The sequence below is a fragment of the Mustelus asterias genome, chromosome 20 (genome assembly GCF_964213995.1).
Source record: "Mustelus asterias chromosome 20, sMusAst1.hap1.1, whole genome shotgun sequence".
NCBI classification, from domain to species: Eukaryota; Metazoa; Chordata; class Chondrichthyes; order Carcharhiniformes; family Triakidae; genus Mustelus; species Mustelus asterias.
Window position 1 is genome coordinate 20,938,085 of NC_135820.1, and position 17,590 is coordinate 20,955,674.

At 50.9% G+C, this 17,590-nt stretch overlaps 1 protein-coding gene across 1 annotated transcript in view; it reads right to left on the reverse strand.

Moving 5' to 3' along the window:
- Positions 1 to 17,590, reverse strand: part of LOC144508428 (dysbindin) — a 60,939-nt gene that overhangs the window by 37,406 nt on the left and 5,943 nt on the right. The gene's annotated exons all lie outside the window — the stretch shown is intronic.

The window sequence follows — 17,590 nt, forward strand, 5'->3', positions numbered from 1 at the left end:
CCCCGGTATATACTGATTGCTTTGATCAGAGGTAGCTGCATCTAATGAGAGGGATGATGCTGTTCGTCAGGCCCCAACATATGGACAGCCAGGTTAGTGACGGGGTCAGATCGTGTCTATTGGACTGAACTGATCAAATGTGAGTCTTGGGGGGGAGAATATACATTGATTTTCATCTGGAATAGAGTTTGTATTGTAGTGTTAAGGAATTGCTGCTCCTGATGTCACTGATATCAGGCTTATATCACGTAAGCAAGCAATCCTAATGTTGGAATTGCCAAAGCACTATGAGCTGACATGGTGACACTTGTCAAGGTGTTGGCGGTGGGAAATTGGTCAGCCCAGCTTGCTAGACTGCGATGCAGAATGATGCCAATGCCATAACTTCAATCAGCTGTGTACCAGCTCGGGTAATCCATGGAGGCCTTACAGGGTGGCATCCCTCAAGCAAAAGTTGCCAAATGTCTCTCTCTATACTTGCCTTTATTAGCTGGTGCATAGAGTTTAAGAGCAGGGAGGTTATGCTGTACAAAATGTTGGTTTGGCCACAGCGAGAGTTTTACGTGCCGTTCTGGAATCCACATTATAAGAGGGATGTGAAAAGGTGCAGAAGAGATTTACTAGGATGTTGCGTGGATTATAAGAGACACTGGATAGACTGGGTGGGTGGGTGGGGGGGGGGGGTTTCTGGAGCAGAGGAGACTGAGGAGGGCATTTGGGTGGCACAGTGGCTAGAACTGCTGCCTCAGTGCCAAAGACCTGGGTTTGATTCCAGGTTTGGGTCACCGTTTGTGTGGAGTTTGCACATTCTCCCCATGAGTTTCCTCCGGGTGCTCTAGTTTCCTCCCACAGGCCAAAGATGTGCAGGTTAGGTTGATTGGCCATGCTAAATTGGCCCTTAGTGTCCAAAGATGTGTAGGTTCAGGCGATTAACGAGGTAAATGCATGGGGTTAAGGGAATGGGGTGGGGTGTGAGGAAGGAGTGAGTGTGGGGGGGGGGGGGGGGGTATGGGGGGGGGGGGGGTATGGGGGGGGTATGGGGGGGGAGGTGGGTGATGTGGGGGGATGAGGTGGTGTGGTGGGGGTGGACCTGGGTAAGATGCTCTGTTGGAAAGTCAGAGCAGACTCGATGGGCCAAATGGCCACCCTTTTTCACTGTAGGGATCTACGATTGAGATGTATAAGATTATGGGGCATTTTCCCCTTGGTGGAGAGATGAATCATAGATTTAAGGTAAAGGGTAGGAGATTTAGGGGGATGTGAGGAAAAACTTTTTCACCCAAAGGGTGGTAGAAATCTAGAACTCATTGCCTGAAAGGGTGGTGGGAACGTAACATTTAAGTAGTATTTAGATGTACATTTGTGATGCAAGGCATTCAAGTGCTGGAAAATGGCATGAGAATAGTTGGGTGGTTTGTCTTTGACGGGCGTAAACTCGATGGGCCGAAGGGCCTTTCTCTGTGATGTAGGCCTCTATGACTATGACTGTTATGAGATGTCTGTTGTCCTTTGGGACTATGGCTGGAAGGAATGACATCAGGAGAAGTGGCTGAAATTGTTGGAAATGTTGATGGTCAGAGTGATCTGGAGGTGGGCAAGCCTGGCATCGCAATGAGCTTGTGTCTATAATTGGAAGAGCTGCTACAAAATGTCAAGCGCTACTGTTCTCCACATGTACCAACCTCTTTCTCACACACACAGGAAGGACCAGCTCAACCAGAAACATGCCAGTCCCATATAAACGTGTCGGGTGAAAATTCAAAAAACCCAAAACATAACTGTGGGGCGTAGCCCAGCATTGAATGTGCTGTTGAGTGGCAGCTTTACACAATTGGCACCCCAAGTTCAAGTGAAGTTGGAGCTACTTATTCTGCTGGAACTAATGGGCACCTCTTAAAGTGGAGGTGGATTCTGACTGCAGCTGGAAGTGGCAGAGGAAGACATTCTGAGCAGAAAGAGCACTAACTGTCAGGGTAGACAGTGGGCTCTGACGTTCCCAGGCAAGACCTTTAGCACAATGTGGGCAGGGGTTTAGAGGTCCTTTATCCAGAGGGAGCCTCCAGAGATACAGAAAAAGTAATGGGAGCAGCCAATGCCCTGAGTGTGGTCACACACATTGCACAGTGAGCAGTAATCTTGATGCTTATGGTACCTCTCAGCATTGAGATGTGGTACCCACAAAGCCCACAGTCGATGGCACCCTGTACCATGGGTAAGTCACTATCCCGGCAAAGCCACATACACTTCCCACATGCTTCTGTCATTCAGAGTGAACACAATGAACTCCCCTCTCCTGATGTAAAGAGCCTCTGTCATCTCTGCTATGCAGCAATGGATGGTGAAATTGAGGATGTTTGATACGTTTCCTCTACCAACTGGATATGCTGACGTGAAGAAATTAGCCTCGTCTCTGTGCAGCACTGCTCCCTGTCACCTTCACCAACTCTCACCCACTTTAAACAATTCTGCAAACCATGAAACACTTCTACAAACAGAGCCAGCTGAAATTAATAAGCAACTGTCCTGAGAATTGTTGAGGATTCCTTTAATTGGTTCTTCCTATCGTTGATCACAATTGTGTGTTTAAGAGAGATGGCAAGTTTGAAAATGGTAGGGTTAGAGCAAATCAGTGTTATGTATTTACTGATAACCTGTGTCTGTGTCTGTGACTGTGTGTGTGTCTGTGTGCATGTGGCCAAATCATGTTGGCTCCCCTTGTAAAACTTCATAACTCTCCTTAAAAAGTCAGCTGCCTAAAAGATAAACATCCCCTCAAACACGTCGCCCTCTTCATATTAGCCCCTCCTAAAACATTAGCTTGTCTTTATTGCTGTGATCTTAGTGTGTGAGCAGAGCTGTGGAGAGATGCATGGAGTGGTCAGCAGCTTAGCACTGCTTATACTAAATACATCTTCAGGCCACTGACAGTATCTGAGGCAGAACACTGTTCTGTCCCTTAATCACCAGATACAACTGCTTATTGCGCATAATCTCAATGCCACATCATTACTCCATGGTTTCAATGAGATGCCAACGGTATCAAAGCTGAGTTCACAATTTAAATTGTCCAGGTCCAAGGAGCTTAAAGACCAACTCCAGTTCCTATCTTCTTAACAGAGCCAATCATTATCATTCAGGCATCACCCTGACAAGTGCTACGAAAAACTGTCACATGCTGAATAAAGCCGACCATAACCAGATCAGAGGAACTTATTACAACATACTAGGAGTAACCAGTCCCTCCCTAAGCATCCAGTCACTAAAGCACTGCCCCTGCCCAGTGTATTCACTGTAGCACTGTCCCTGTCCAGTGTAATCACTGTAGCACTGTCCCTGCCCAGTGTAATCACTGTGACACTGCCCCTGCCCAGTGTATTCACTGTAGCACTGTCCCTGTCCAGTGTGATCACTGTGACACTGCCCCTGCCCAGTGTATTCACTGTAGCACTGTCCCTGTCCAGTGTAATCACTGTAGCACTGTCCCTGCCCAGTGTAATCACTGTGACACTGTCCCTGCCCAGTGGAATCACTGTAGCACTGCCCCTGCCCAGTGTAATCACTGTGACACTGTCCCTGCCCAGTGTAATCACTGTGACACTGTCCCTGCCCAGTGTAATCACTGTAGCACTGTCCCTGCCCAGTGTAATCACTGTAGCACTGTCCCTGCCCAGTGTAATCACTGTAGCACTGTCCCTGCCCAGTGTAATCACTGTGACACTGCCCCTGCCCAGTGTAATCACTGTAGCACTGTCCCTGCCCAGTGTAATCACTGTAGCACTGTCCCTGCCCAGTGTAATCACTGTAGCACTGTCCCTGCCCAGTGTAATCACTGTGGCACTGTCCCTGCCCAGTGTAATCACTGTAGCACTGTCCCTGCCCAGTGTAATCACTGTGACACTGTCCCTGCCCAGTGTAATCACTGTGACTCTGTCCCTGTCCAGTGTAATCACTGTGACACTGTCCCTGCCCAGTGTAATCACTGTGACACTGTCCCTGTCCAGTGTAATCACTGTGACACTGTCCCTGCCCAGTGTAATCACTGTAGCACTGTCCCTGCCCAGTGTAATCACTGTAGCACTGTCCCTGCCCAGTGTATTCACTGTAGCACTGTCCCTGCCCAGTGTAATCACTGTGACACTGTCCCTGCCCAGTGTATTCACTGTAGCACTGTCCCTGCCCAGTGCAATCACTGTGACACTGCCCCTGCCCAGTGTAATCACTGTGACACTGCCCCTGCCCAGTGTAATCACTGTAGCACTGTCCCTGCCCAGTGTAATCACTGTAACACTGTCCCTGCCCAGTGTAATCACTGTGACACTGTCCCTGCCCAGTGTAATCACTGTGACACTGTCCCTGTCCAGTGTAATCACTGTGACACTGTCCCTGCCCAGTGTAATCACTGTAGCACTGTCCCTGCCCAGTGTAATCACTGTGGCACTGTCCCTGCCCAGTGTAATCACTGTAGCACTGTCCCTGCCCAGTGTAATCACTGTGACACTGTCCCTGCCCAGTGTAATCACTGTGACTCTGTCCCTGTCCAGTGTAATCACTGTGACACTGTCCCTGCCCAGTGTAATCACTGTGACACTGTCCCTGTCCAGTGTAATCACTGTGACACTGTCCCTGCCCAGTGTAATCACTGTAGCACTGTCCCTGCCCAGTGTAATCACTGTAGCACTGTCCCTGCCCAGTGTATTCACTGTAGCACTGTCCCTGCCCAGTGTAATCACTGTGACACTGTCCCTGCCCAGTGTCTTCACTGTAGCACTGTCCCTGCCCAGTGCAATCACTGTGACACTGCCCCTGCCCAGTGTAATCACTGTGACACTGCCCCTGCCCAGTGTAATCACTGTAGCACTGTCCCTGCCCAGTGTAATCACTGTAGCACTGGCCCTGCCCAGTGTAATCACTGTAGCACTGTCCCTGCACAGTGTAATCACTGTAGCACTGTCCCTGCCCAGTGTAATCACTGTAGCACTGTCCCTGCCCAGTGTAATCACTGTAGCACTGTCACTGCCCAGTGTAATCACTGTAGCACTGTCCCTGCCCAGTGTATTCACTGTAGCACTGTCCCTGCCCAGTGTAATCACTGTGACACTGTCCCTGTCCAGTGTAATCACTGTGACTCTGTCCCTGCCCAGTGTAATCACTGTGACACTGTCCCTGCCCAGTGTATTCACTGTAGCACTGTCCCTGCCCAGTGTAATCACTGTAGCACTGTCCCTGCCCAGTGTATTCACTGTAGCACTGTCCCTGCCCAGTGTAATCACTGTAGCACTGTCCCTGCCCAGTGTAATCACTGTAGCACTGTCCCTGCCCAGTGTAATCACTGTAGCACTGTCCCTGCCCGGTGTAATCACTGTGACAGGGAAGCCCAGTGTAATCGCTGTGACACTGTCCCTGCCCAGTGTAATCACTGTGACACTGTCCCTGCCCAGTGTAATCACTGTAGCACTGTCCCTGTCCAGTGTAATCACTGTAGAACTGTCCCTGCCCAGTGCAATCACTGTGACACTGTCCCTGCCCAGTGTAATCACTGTAGCACTGTCCATGCCCAGTGTAATCACTGTAGCACTGTCCCTGCCCAGTGTAATCACTGTGACACTGTCCCTGCCCAGTGTAATCACTGTAGCACTGTCCATGCCCCGTGTAATCACTGTGACACTGTCCCTGTCCAGTGTAATCACTGTGACTCTGTCCCTGCCCAGTGTAATCACTGTGACACTGTCCCTGCCCAGTGTAATCACTGTGACACTGTCCCTGTCCAGTGTAATCACTGTAACACTGTCCCTGCCCAGTGTAATCACTGTAACACTGTCCCTGCCCAGTGTAATCACTGTGATACTGTCCCTGCCCAGTGTAATCACTGTGACACTGTCCCTTTCTAGTGTAATCACTGTGACACTGTTCCTGTCCAGTGTAATCACTGTGACACTGTCCCTGTCCAGTGTAATCACTGTACCACTGTCCCTGCCCAGTGTAATTACTGTGACACAGTCCCTGTCCAGTGTAATCACTGTGACACTGTCCCTGCCCAGTGTAATCACTGTGACACTGCCCTGCCCAGTGTAATCACTGTGACTCTGTCCCTGCCCAGTGTAATCACTGTAACAGTGTCCCTGCCCAGTGTAATCACTGTGACACTGTCCCTTTCTAGTCTAATCACTGTGACACTGTCCCTGCCCAGTGTAATCACTGTGACTCTGTCCCTGCCCAGTGTAATCACTGTAACAATGTCCCTGTCCAGTGTAATCACTGTAACAGTGTCCCTGCCCAGTGTAATCACTGTGACTCTGTCCCTGCCCAGTGTAATCACTGTAACACTGTCCCTGTCCAGTGTAATCACTGTAACAGTGTCCCTGCCCAGTGTAATCACTGTGACACTGTCCCTTTCTAGTCTAATCACTGTGACACTGTCCCTGCCCAGTGTAATCACTGTGACACTGTCCCTGCCCAGTGTAATCACTGTGACACTGTCCCTGCCCAGTGTAATCACTGTGACTTTGTCCCTGCCCAGTGTAATCACTGTGACTCTGTCCCTGCCCAGTGTATTCACTGTAACAGTGTCCCTGCCCAGTGTAATCACTGTGACACTGTCCTGCCCAGTGTAATCACTGTGACACTGTCCCTGTCCAGTGTAATCACGGTGACTCTGTCCCTGTCCAGTGTAATCACTGTGACACTGTCCCTTTCTAGTCTAATCACTGTGACACTGTCCCTGCCCAGTGTAATCACTGTGAAACTGTCCCTGTCCAGTGTAATCACTGTGACACTGTCCCTGCCCAGTGTAATCACTGTGACACTGTCCCTGCCCAGTGTAATCACTCTGACACTGTCCCTTTCTAGTCTAATCACTGTGACTCTGTCCCTGCCCAGTGTAATCACTGTAACACTGTCCCTGCCCAGTGTAATCACTGTGACTCTGTCCCTCTCCAATGTAATCACTGTGACTCTGTCCCTGCCCAGTGTAATCACTGTGACACTGTCCCTTTCTAGTCTAATCACTGTGACACTGTCCCTGCCCAGTGTAATCACTGTGACACTGTCCCTTTCTAGTCTAATCACTGTGACTCTGTCCCTGCCCAGTGTAATCACTGTAACACTGTCCCTGCCCAGTGTAATCACTGTGACTCTGTCCCTCTCCAATGTAATCACTGTGACACTGTCCCTGCCCAGTGTAATCACTGTGACACTGTCCCTCTCCAATGTAATCACTGTGACACTGTCCCTGCCCAGTGTAATCACTGTGACACTGTCCCTTTCCAGTGTAATCACTGTGACTCTGTCCCTGCCCAGTGTAATCACTGTAACACTGTCCCTCTCCAATGTAATCACTGTGACACTGTCCCTTTCCAGTGTAATCACTGTAACACTGTCCCTCTCCAATGTAATCACTGTAACACTGTCCCTGCCCAGTGGAATCACTGTAACACTGTCCCTTTCTAGTCTAATCACTGTGACTCTGTCCCTGCCCAGTGTAATCACTGTAACACTGTCCCTGCCCAGTGTAATCACTGTGACACTGTCCCTGTCCAGTGTAATCACTGTGACACTGTCCCTTTCTAGTCTAATCACTGTTACTCTGTCCCTGCCCAGTGTAATCACTGTAACACTGTCCCTGCCCAATGTAATCACTGTGACTCTGTCCCTGTCCAGTGTAATCACTGTAACACTGTATCTGCCCAATGTAATCACTGTGACTCTGTCCCTGTCCAGTGTAATCACTGTCGCACTGTCCCTGCCCAGTGTAATCACTGTAACACTGTCCCTCTCCAATGTAATCACTGTAACACTGTCCCTGCCCAGTGTAATCACTGTAACACTGTCCCTTTCTAGTCTAATCACTGTGACTCTGTCCCTGCCCAGTGTAATCACTGTGACACTGTCCCTGCCCAGTATAATCACTGTGACACTGTCCCTTTCCAGTGTAATCACTGTGACACTGTCCCTTTCCAGTGTAATCACTGTGACACTGTCCCTTTCCAGTGTAATCACTGTGACACTGTCCCTGCCCAGTGTAATCACTGTAACACTGTCCCTGCCCAGTGGAATCACTGTAACACTGTCCCTTTCTAGTCTAATCACTGTGACTCTGTCCCTGCCCAGTGTAATCACTGTAACACTGTCCCTGCCCAGTGTAATCACTGTGACACTGTCCCTGTCCAGTGTAATCACTGTGACACTGTCCCTTTCTAGTCTAATCACTGTGACTCTGTCCCTGCCCAGTGTAATCACTGTAACACTGTCCCTGCCCAGTGTAATCACTGTGACTCTGTCCCTCTCCAATGTAATCACTGTAACACTGTCCCTGCCCAGTGTAATCACTGTAACACTGTCCCTTTCTAGTCTAATCACTGTGACTCTGTCCCTGCCCAGTGTAATCACTGTGACACTGTCCCTGCCCAGCGTAATCACTGTGACACTGTCCCTGCCCAGCGTAATCACTGTGACACTGTCCCTGCCCAGCGTAATCACTGTGACACTGTCCCTGTCCAGCGTAATCACTGTGACACTGTCCCTGCCCAGCGTAATCACTGTGACACTGTCCCTGTCCAGTGTAATCACTGTGACTCTGTCCCTGCCCAGTGCAATCACTGTGACACTGTCCCTGCCCAGTGTAATCACTGTGACTCTGTCCCTCTCCAATGTAATCACTGTAACACTGTCCCTGCCCAGTGTAATCACTGTAACACTGTCCCTTTCTAGTCTAATCACTGTGACTCTGTCCCTGCCCAGTGTAATCACTGTAACACTGTCCCTGCCCAATGTAATCACTGTGACTCTGTCCCTGCCCAGTGTAATCACTGTAACACTGTCCCTCTCCAATGTAATCACTGTAACACTGTCCCTGCCCAGTATAATCACTGTGACACTGTCCCTTTCTAGTGTAATCACTGTAACACTGTCCCTGCCCAGTGTAATCACTGTGACTCTGTCCCTGCCCAGTGTAATCACTGTGACACTGTCCCTGTCCAGTGTAATCACTGTGACACTGTCCCTGCCCAGTGTAATCACTGTGACACTGTCCCTTTCTAGTCTAATCACTGTGACTCTGTCCCTGTCCAGTGTAATCACTGTGACACTGTCCCTTTCTAGTTTAATCACTGTGACTCTGTCCCTGCCCAGTGTAATCACTGTGACACTGTCCCTGCCCAGTGTAATCACTGTAACACTGTCCCTGCCCAGTGTAATCACTGTGACACTGTCCCTGCCCAGTGTAATCACTGTGACACTGTCCCTGCCCAGTGTAATCACTGTGACACTGTCCCTGCCCAGTGTAATCACTGTGACACTGTCCCTGCCCAGTGTAATCACTGTGACACTGTCCCTGCCCAGTGTAATCACTGTGACACTGTCCCTGCCCAGTGTAATCACTGTAACACTGTCCCTGCCCAGTGTAATCACTGTGACACTGTCCCTGCCCAGTGTAATCACTGTGACACTGTCCCTGCCCAGTATAATCACTGTGACACTGTCCCTTTCTAGTTTAATCACTGTGACACTGTCCCTGCCCAGTGTAATCACTGTGACTCTGTCCCTGCCCAGTGTAATCACTGTGACTCTGTCCCTGCCCAGTGTAATCACTGTAACACTGTCCCTGCCCAGTGTAATCACTGTGACACTGTCCCTGCCCAGTGTAATCACTGTGACTCTGTCCCTGCCCAGTGTAATCACTGTGACACTGTCCCTGCCCAGTGTAATCACTGTGACACTGTCCCTGCCCAGTGTAATCACTGTGACTCTGTCCCTGCCCAGTGTAATCACTGTGACACTGTCCCTGTCCAGTGTAATCACTGTGACTCTGTCCCTGCCCAGTGTAATCACTGTGACACTGTCCCTGCCCAGCGTAATCACTGTGACACTGTCCCTGCCCAGTGTAATCACTGTGACACTGTCCCTTTCTAGTGTAATCACTGTGAATCTGTCCCTGCCCAGTGTAATCACTGTGACACTGTCCCTGCCCAGTGTAATCACTGTGACACTGTCCCTGCCCAGTGTAATCACTGTGACACTGTCCCTGCCCAGTGTAATCACTGTGAATCTGTCCCTGCCCAGTGTAATCACTGTGACACTGTCCCTTTCTAGTGTAATCACTGTGACTCTGTCCCTGCCCAGTGTAATCACTGTGACACTGTCCCTGCCCAGTGTAATCACTGTGACACTGTCCCTGTCCAGTGTAATCACTGTGACTCTGTCCCTGCCCAGTGTAATCACTGTGACACTGTCCCTGCCCAGCGTAATCACTGTGACACTGTCCCTGCCCAGTGTAATCACTGTGACACTGTCCCTTTCTAGTGTAATCACTGTGACACTGTCCCTGCCCAGTGTAATCACTGTGACACTGTCCCTGCCCAGTGTAATCACTGTGACTCTGTCCCTGCCCAGTGTAATCACTGTGACACTGTCCCTGTCCAGTGTAATCACTGTGACTCTGTCCCTGCCCAGTGTAATCACTGTGACACTGTCCCTGCCCAGCGTAATCACTGTGACACTGTCCCTGCCCAGCGTAATCACTGTGACACTGTCCCTGCCCAGCGTAATCACTGTGACACTGTCCCTGTCCAGTGTAATCACTGTGACACTGTCCCTGCCCAGTGTAATCACTGTGACACTGTCCCTGTCCAGTGTAATCACTGTGAATCTGTCCCTGCCCAGTGCAATCACTGTGACACTGTCCCTGCCCAGTGTAATCACTGTGACACTGTCCCTGCCCAGTGTAATCACTGTGACACTGTCCCTGCCCAGTGTAATCACTGTGACACTGTCCCTGCCCAGTGTAATCACTGTAACACTGTCCCTGCCCAGTGTAATCACTGTGACACTGTCCCTGCCCAGTGTAATCACTGTGACACTGTCCCTGCCCAGTATAATCACTGTGACACTGTCCCTTTCTAGTTTAATCACTGTGACACTGTCCCTGCCCAGTGTAATCACTGTGACTCTGTCCCTGCCCAGTGTAATCACTGTGACTCTGTCCCTGCCCAGTGTAATCACTGTAACACTGTCCCTGCCCAGTGTAATCACTGTGACACTGTCCCTGCCCAGTGTAATCACTGTGACTCTGTCCCTGCCCAGTGTAATCACTGTGACACTGTCCCTGCCCAGTGTAATCACTGTGACACTGTCCCTGCCCAGTGTAATCACTGTGACTCTGTCCCTGCCCAGTGTAATCACTGTGACACTGTCCCTGTCCAGTGTAATCACTGTGACTCTGTCCCTGCCCAGTGTAATCACTGTGACACTGTCCCTGCCCAGTGTAATCACTGTGACACTGTCCCTGCCCAGTGTAATCACTGTAACACTGTCCCTGCCCAGTGTAATCACTGTAACACTGTCCCTGCCCAGTGTAATCACTGTGACACTGTCCCTGCCCAGTGTAATCACTGTGACACTGTCCCTGCCCAGTGTAATCACTGTGACACTGTCCCTGCCCAGTGTAATCACTGTGACTCTGTCCCTGCCCAGTGTAATCACTGTGACTCTGTCCCTGCCCAGTGTAATCACTGTGACACTGTCCCTGTCCAGTGTAATCACTGTGACACTGTCCCTTTCTAGTGTAATCACTGTGACACTGTCCCTGCCCAGTGTAATCACTGTGACACTGTCCCTGTCCAGTGTAATCACTGTGACTCTGTCCCTGCCCAGTGTAATCACTGTGACACTGTCCCTGCCCAGTGTAATCACTGTGACACTGTCCATGCCCAGTGTAATCACTGTGACACTGTCCCTGCCCAGTGTAATCACTGTGACACTGTCCCTGCCCAGCGTAATCACTGTGACACTGTCCATGCCCAGTGTAATCACTGTGACACTGTCCCTGCCCAGTGTAATCACTGTGACACTGTCCCTGCCCAGCGTAATCACTGTGACACTGTCCATGCCCAGTGTAATCACTGTGACACTGTCCATGCCCAGTGTAATCACTGTGACACTGTCCCTGCCCAGTGTAATCACTGTGACACTGTCCCTGCCCAGTGTAATCACTGTGACACTGTCCCTGCCCAGCGTAATCACTGTGACACTGTCCCTGCCCAGTGTAATCACTGTGACACTGTCCCTGCCCAGTGTAATCACTGTGACACTGCCCCTGCCCAGTGTAATCACTGTAGCACTGTCCCTGCCCAGTGTAATCACTGTGACTCTGTCCCTGCCCAGTGTAATCACTGTGACACTGTCCCTGCCCAGTGTAATCACTGTGACACTGTCCCTGTCCAGTGTAATCACTGTGACTCTGTCCCTGCCCAGTGTAATCACTGTGACACTGTCCCTGCCCAGTGTAATCACTGTGACACTGTCCATGCCCAGTGTAATCACTGTGACACTGTCCCTGCCCAGTGTAATCACTGTGACACTGTCCCTGCCCAGCGTAATCACTGTGACACTGTCCATGCCCAGTGTAATCACTGTGACACTGTCCCTGCCCAGTGTAATCACTGTGACACTGTCCCTGCCCAGCGTAATCACTGTGACACTGTCCCTGCCCAGCGTAATCACTGTGACACTGTCCCTGCCCAGCGTAATCACTGTGACACTGTCCCTGTCCAGTGTAATCACTGTGACACTGTCCCTGCCCAGTGTAATCACTGTGACACTGTCCCTGTCCAGTGTAATCACTGTGAATCTGTCCCTGCCCAGTGCAATCACTGTGACACTGTCCCTGCCCAGTGTAATCACTGTGACACTGTCCCTGCCCAGCGTAATCACTGTGACACTGTCCCTGCCCAGTGTAATCACTGTGACACTGTCCCTGCCCAGTGTAATCACTGTGACTCTGTCCCTGCCCAGTGTAATCACTGTGACACTGTCCCTGCCCAGCGTAATCACTGTGACTCTGTCCCTGCCCAGCGTAATCACTGTGACTCTGTCCCTGCCCAGTGTAATCACTGTGACACTGTCCCTGCCCAGCGTAATCACTGTGACTCTGTCCCTGCCCAGTGTAATCACTGTGACTCTGTCCCTGCCCAGTGTAATCACTGTGACTCTGTCCCTGCCCAGTGTAATCACTGTGACTCTGTCCCTGCCCAGTGTAATCACTGTGACTCTGTCCCTGCCCAGTGTAATCACTGTGACACTGTCCCTGCCCAGCGTAATCACTGTGACTCTGTCCCTGCCCAGTGTAATCACTGTGACACTGTCCCTGCCCAGTGTAATCACTGTGACTCTGTCCCTGCCCAGTGTAATCACTGTGACACTGTCCCTGCCCAGCGTAATCACTGTGACTCTGTCCCTGCCCAGTGTAATCACTGTAGCACTGTCCCTGCCCAGTGTAATCACTGTGACTCTGTCCCTGCCCAGTGTAATCACTGTGACACTGTCCCTGCCCAGTGTAATCACTGTGACTCTGTCCCTGCCCAGTGTAATCACTGTGACACTGTCCCTGCCCAGCGTAATCACTGTGACTCTGTCCCTGCCCAGCGTAATCACTGTGACACTGTCCCTGCCCAGTGTAATCACTGTGACTCTGTCCCTGCCCAGTGTAATCACTGTGACACTGTCCCTGTCCAGTGTAATCACTGTGACTCTGTCCCTGTCCAGTGTAATCACTGTGACTCTGTCCCTGCCCAGTGTAATCACTGTGACTCTGTCCCTGCCCAGTGTAATCATTGTGACTCTGTCCCTGCCCAGTGTAATCACTGTGACACTGTCCCTGCCCAGTGTAATCACTGTGACACTGTCCCTGCCCAGTGTAATCACTGTGACTCTGTCCCTGCCCAGTGTAATCACTGTGACTCTGTCCCTGCCCAGTGTAATCACTGTAACACTGTCCCTGTCCAGTGTAATCACTGTGACACTGTCCCTGTTCAGTGTAATCACTGTGACACTGTCCCTGTCCAGTGTAATCACTGTACCACTGTCACTGCCCAGTGTAATCACTGTGACACTGTCCCTGCCCAGTGTAATCACTGTGACTCTGTCCCTGTCCAGTGTAATCACTGTGACACTGTCCCTGTCCAGTGTAATCACTGTGACACTGTCCCTGTCCAGTGTAATCACTGTACCACTGTCACTGCCCATTGTAATCACTGTGACACTGTCCCTGTCCAGTGTAATCACTGTGACTCTGTCCCTGTCCAGTGTAATCACTGTGACTCTGTCCCTGCCCAGTGTAATCACTGTGACTCTGTCCCTGCCCAGTGTAATCATTGTGACTCTGTCCCTGCCCAGTGTAATCACTGTGACACTGTCCCTGCCCAGTGTAATCACTGTGACACTGTCCCTGCCCAGTGTAATCACTGTGACTCTGCCCCTGCCCAGTGTAATCACTGTGACTCTGTCCCTGCCCAGTGTAATCACTGTAACACTGTCCCTGTCCAGTGTAATCACTGTGACACTGTCCCTGTCCAGTGTAATCACTGTGACACTGTCCCTGTCCAGTGTAATCACTGTACCACTGTCACTGCCCAGTGTAATCACTGTGACACTGTCCCTGTCCAGTGTAATCACTGTGACACTGTCCCTGCCCAGTGTAATCACTGTAGCACTGTCCCTGCCCAGTGTAATCACTGTGACACTGTCCCTGCCCAGTGTAATCACTGTGACACTGTCCCTGCCCAGTGTAATCACTGTGACACTGTCCCTGCCCAGTGTAATCACTGTGACACTGTCCCTGCCCAGTGTAATCACTGTGACACTGTCCCTGCCCAGTGTAATCACTGTGACTCAGTCCCTGCCCAGTGTAATCACTGTGACTCTGTCCCTGCCCAGTGTAATCACTGTGACACTGTCCCTGCCCAGTGTAATCACTGTGACACTGTCCCTGCCCAGTGTAATCACTGTGACACTGTCCCTGCCCAGTGTAATCACTGTGACTCTGTCCCTGCCCAGTGTAATCACTGTGACACTGTCCCTGCCCAGTGTAATCACTGTGACACTGTCCCTTTCTAGTGTAATCACTGTGACACTGTCCCTGCCCAGTGTAATCACTGTGACACTGTCCCTGCCCAGTGTAATCACTGTGACTCTGTCCCTGCCCAGTGTAATCACTGTGACACTGTCCCTGCCCAGTGTAATCACTGTGACACTGTCCCTGCCCAGTGTAATCACTGTGACACTGTCCCTGCCCAGTGTAATCACTGTGACTCTGTCCCTGCCCAGTGTAATCACTGTGACTCTGTCCCTGCCCAGTGTAATCACTGTGACACTGTCCCTGCCCAGCGTAATCACTGTGACTCTGTCCCTGCCCAGCGTAATCACTGTGACACTGTCCCTGCCCAGCGTAATCACTGTGACTCTGTCCCTGCCCAGTGTAATCACTGTGACACTGTCCCTGTCCAGTGTAATCACTGTGACTCTGTCCCTGTCCAGTGTAATCACTGTGACTCTGTCCCTGCCCAGTGTAATCACTGTGACTCTGTCCCTGCCCAGTGTAATCACTGTGACACTGTCCCTGCCCAGTGTAATCGCTGTGACACTGTCCCTGCCCAGTGTAATCACTGTGACTCTGTCCCTGCCCAGTGTAATCACTGTGACTCTGTCCCTGCCCAGTGTAATCACTGTAACACTGTCCCTGTCCAGTGTAATCACTGTGACACTGTCCCTGTCCAGTGTAATCACTGTGACACTGTCCCTGTCCAGTGTAATCACTGTACCACTGTCACTGCCCAGTGTAATCACTGTGACACTGTCCCTGTCCAGTGTAATCACTGTGACACTGTCCCTGCCCAGTGTAATCACTGTAGCACTGTCCCTGCCCAGTGTAATCACTGTGACACTGTCCCTGCCCAGTGTAATCACTGTGACACTGTCCCTGCCCAGTGTAATCACTGTGACACTGTCCCTGCCCAGTGTAATCACTGTGACTCAGTCCCTGCCCAGTGTAATCACTGTGACTCTGTCCCTGCCCAGTGTAATCACTGTGACACTGTCCCTGCCCAGTGTAATCACTGTGACTCTGTCCCTGCCCAGTGTAATCACTGTGACTCTGTCCCTGCCCAGTGTAATCACTGTGACACTGTCCCTGCCCAGTGTAATCACTGTGACTCTGTCCCTGCCCAGTGTAATCACTGTGACTCTGTCCCTGCCCAGTGTAATCACTGTGACTCTGTCCCTGCCCAGTGTAATCACTGTGACACTGTCCCTTTCTAGTGTAATCACTGTGACACTGTCCCTGCCCAGTGTAATCACTGTAACACTGTCCCTGCCCAGTGTAATCACTGTGATACTGTCCCTGTCCAGTGTAATCACTGTGACACTGTCCCTGCCTAGTGTAATCACTGTGACACTGTCCCTGTCTAGTGTAATCACTGTGACACTGTCCCTGCCCAGTGTAATCACTGTAACACTGTCCCTGCCCAGTGTAATCACTGTGACACTGTCCCTGCCCAGTGTAATCACTGTGACTCTGTCCCTGCCCAGTGTAATCACTGTGACACTGGCCCTGCCCTGTGTAATCACTGTGACAGTGTCCCTTTCTAGTGTAATCACTGTGACACTGTCCCTGCCCAGTGTAATCACTGTAACACTGTCCCTACCCCGTGTAATCACTGTGACACTGTCCCTGCCCAGTGTAATCACTGTGACACTGTCCCTTTCTAGTGTAATCACTGTGACACTGTCCCTGTCCAGTGTAATCACTGTAACACTGTCCCTGCCCAGTGTAATCACTGTGACACTGTCCCTTTCTAGTGTAATCACTGTGACACTGTCCCTTTCTAGTGTAATCACTGTGACACTGTCCCTGTCCAGTGTAATCACTGTAACACTGTCCCTGTCCAGTGTAATCACTGTGACACTGTCCCTGCCCAGTGTAATCACTGTGACACTGTCCCTGCCCAGTGTAATCACTGTAACACTGTCCCTGCCCAGTGTAATCACTGTAACACTGTCCCTGCCCAGTGTAATCACTGTGACACTGTCCCTGCCCAGTGTAATCACTGTGACACTGTCCCTGCCCAGTGTAATCACTGTGACACTGTCCCTGCCCAGTGTAATCACTGTGACTCTGTCCCTGCCCAGTGTAATCACTGTGACTCTGTCCCTGCCCAGTGTAATCACTGTGACACTGTCCCTGTCCAGTGTAATCACTGTGACACTGTCCCTTTCTAGTGTAATCACTGTGACACTGTCCCTGCCCAGTGTAATCACTGTGACACTGTCCCTGTCCAGTGTAATCACTGTGACTCTGTCCCTGCCCAGTGTAATCACTGTGACACTGTCCCTGCCCAGTGTAATCACTGTGACACTGTCCATGCCCAGTGTAATCACTGTGACACTGTCCCTGCCCAGTGTAATCACTGTGACACTGTCCCTGCCCAGCGTAATCACTGTGACACTGTCCATGCCCAGTGTAATCACTGTGACACTGTCCCTGCCCAGTGTAATCACTGTGACACTGTCCCTGCCCAGCGTAATCACTGTGACACTGTCCATGCCCAGTGTAATCACTGTGACACTGTCCATGCCCAGTGTAATCACTGTGACACTGTCCCTGCCCAGTGTAATCACTGTGACACTGTCCCTGCCCAGTGTAATCACTGTGACACTGTCCCTGCCCAGCGTAATCACTGTGACACTGTCCCTGCCCAGTGTAATCACTGTGACTCTGTCCCTGCCCAGTGTAATCACTGTGACACTGTCCCTGCCCAGTGTA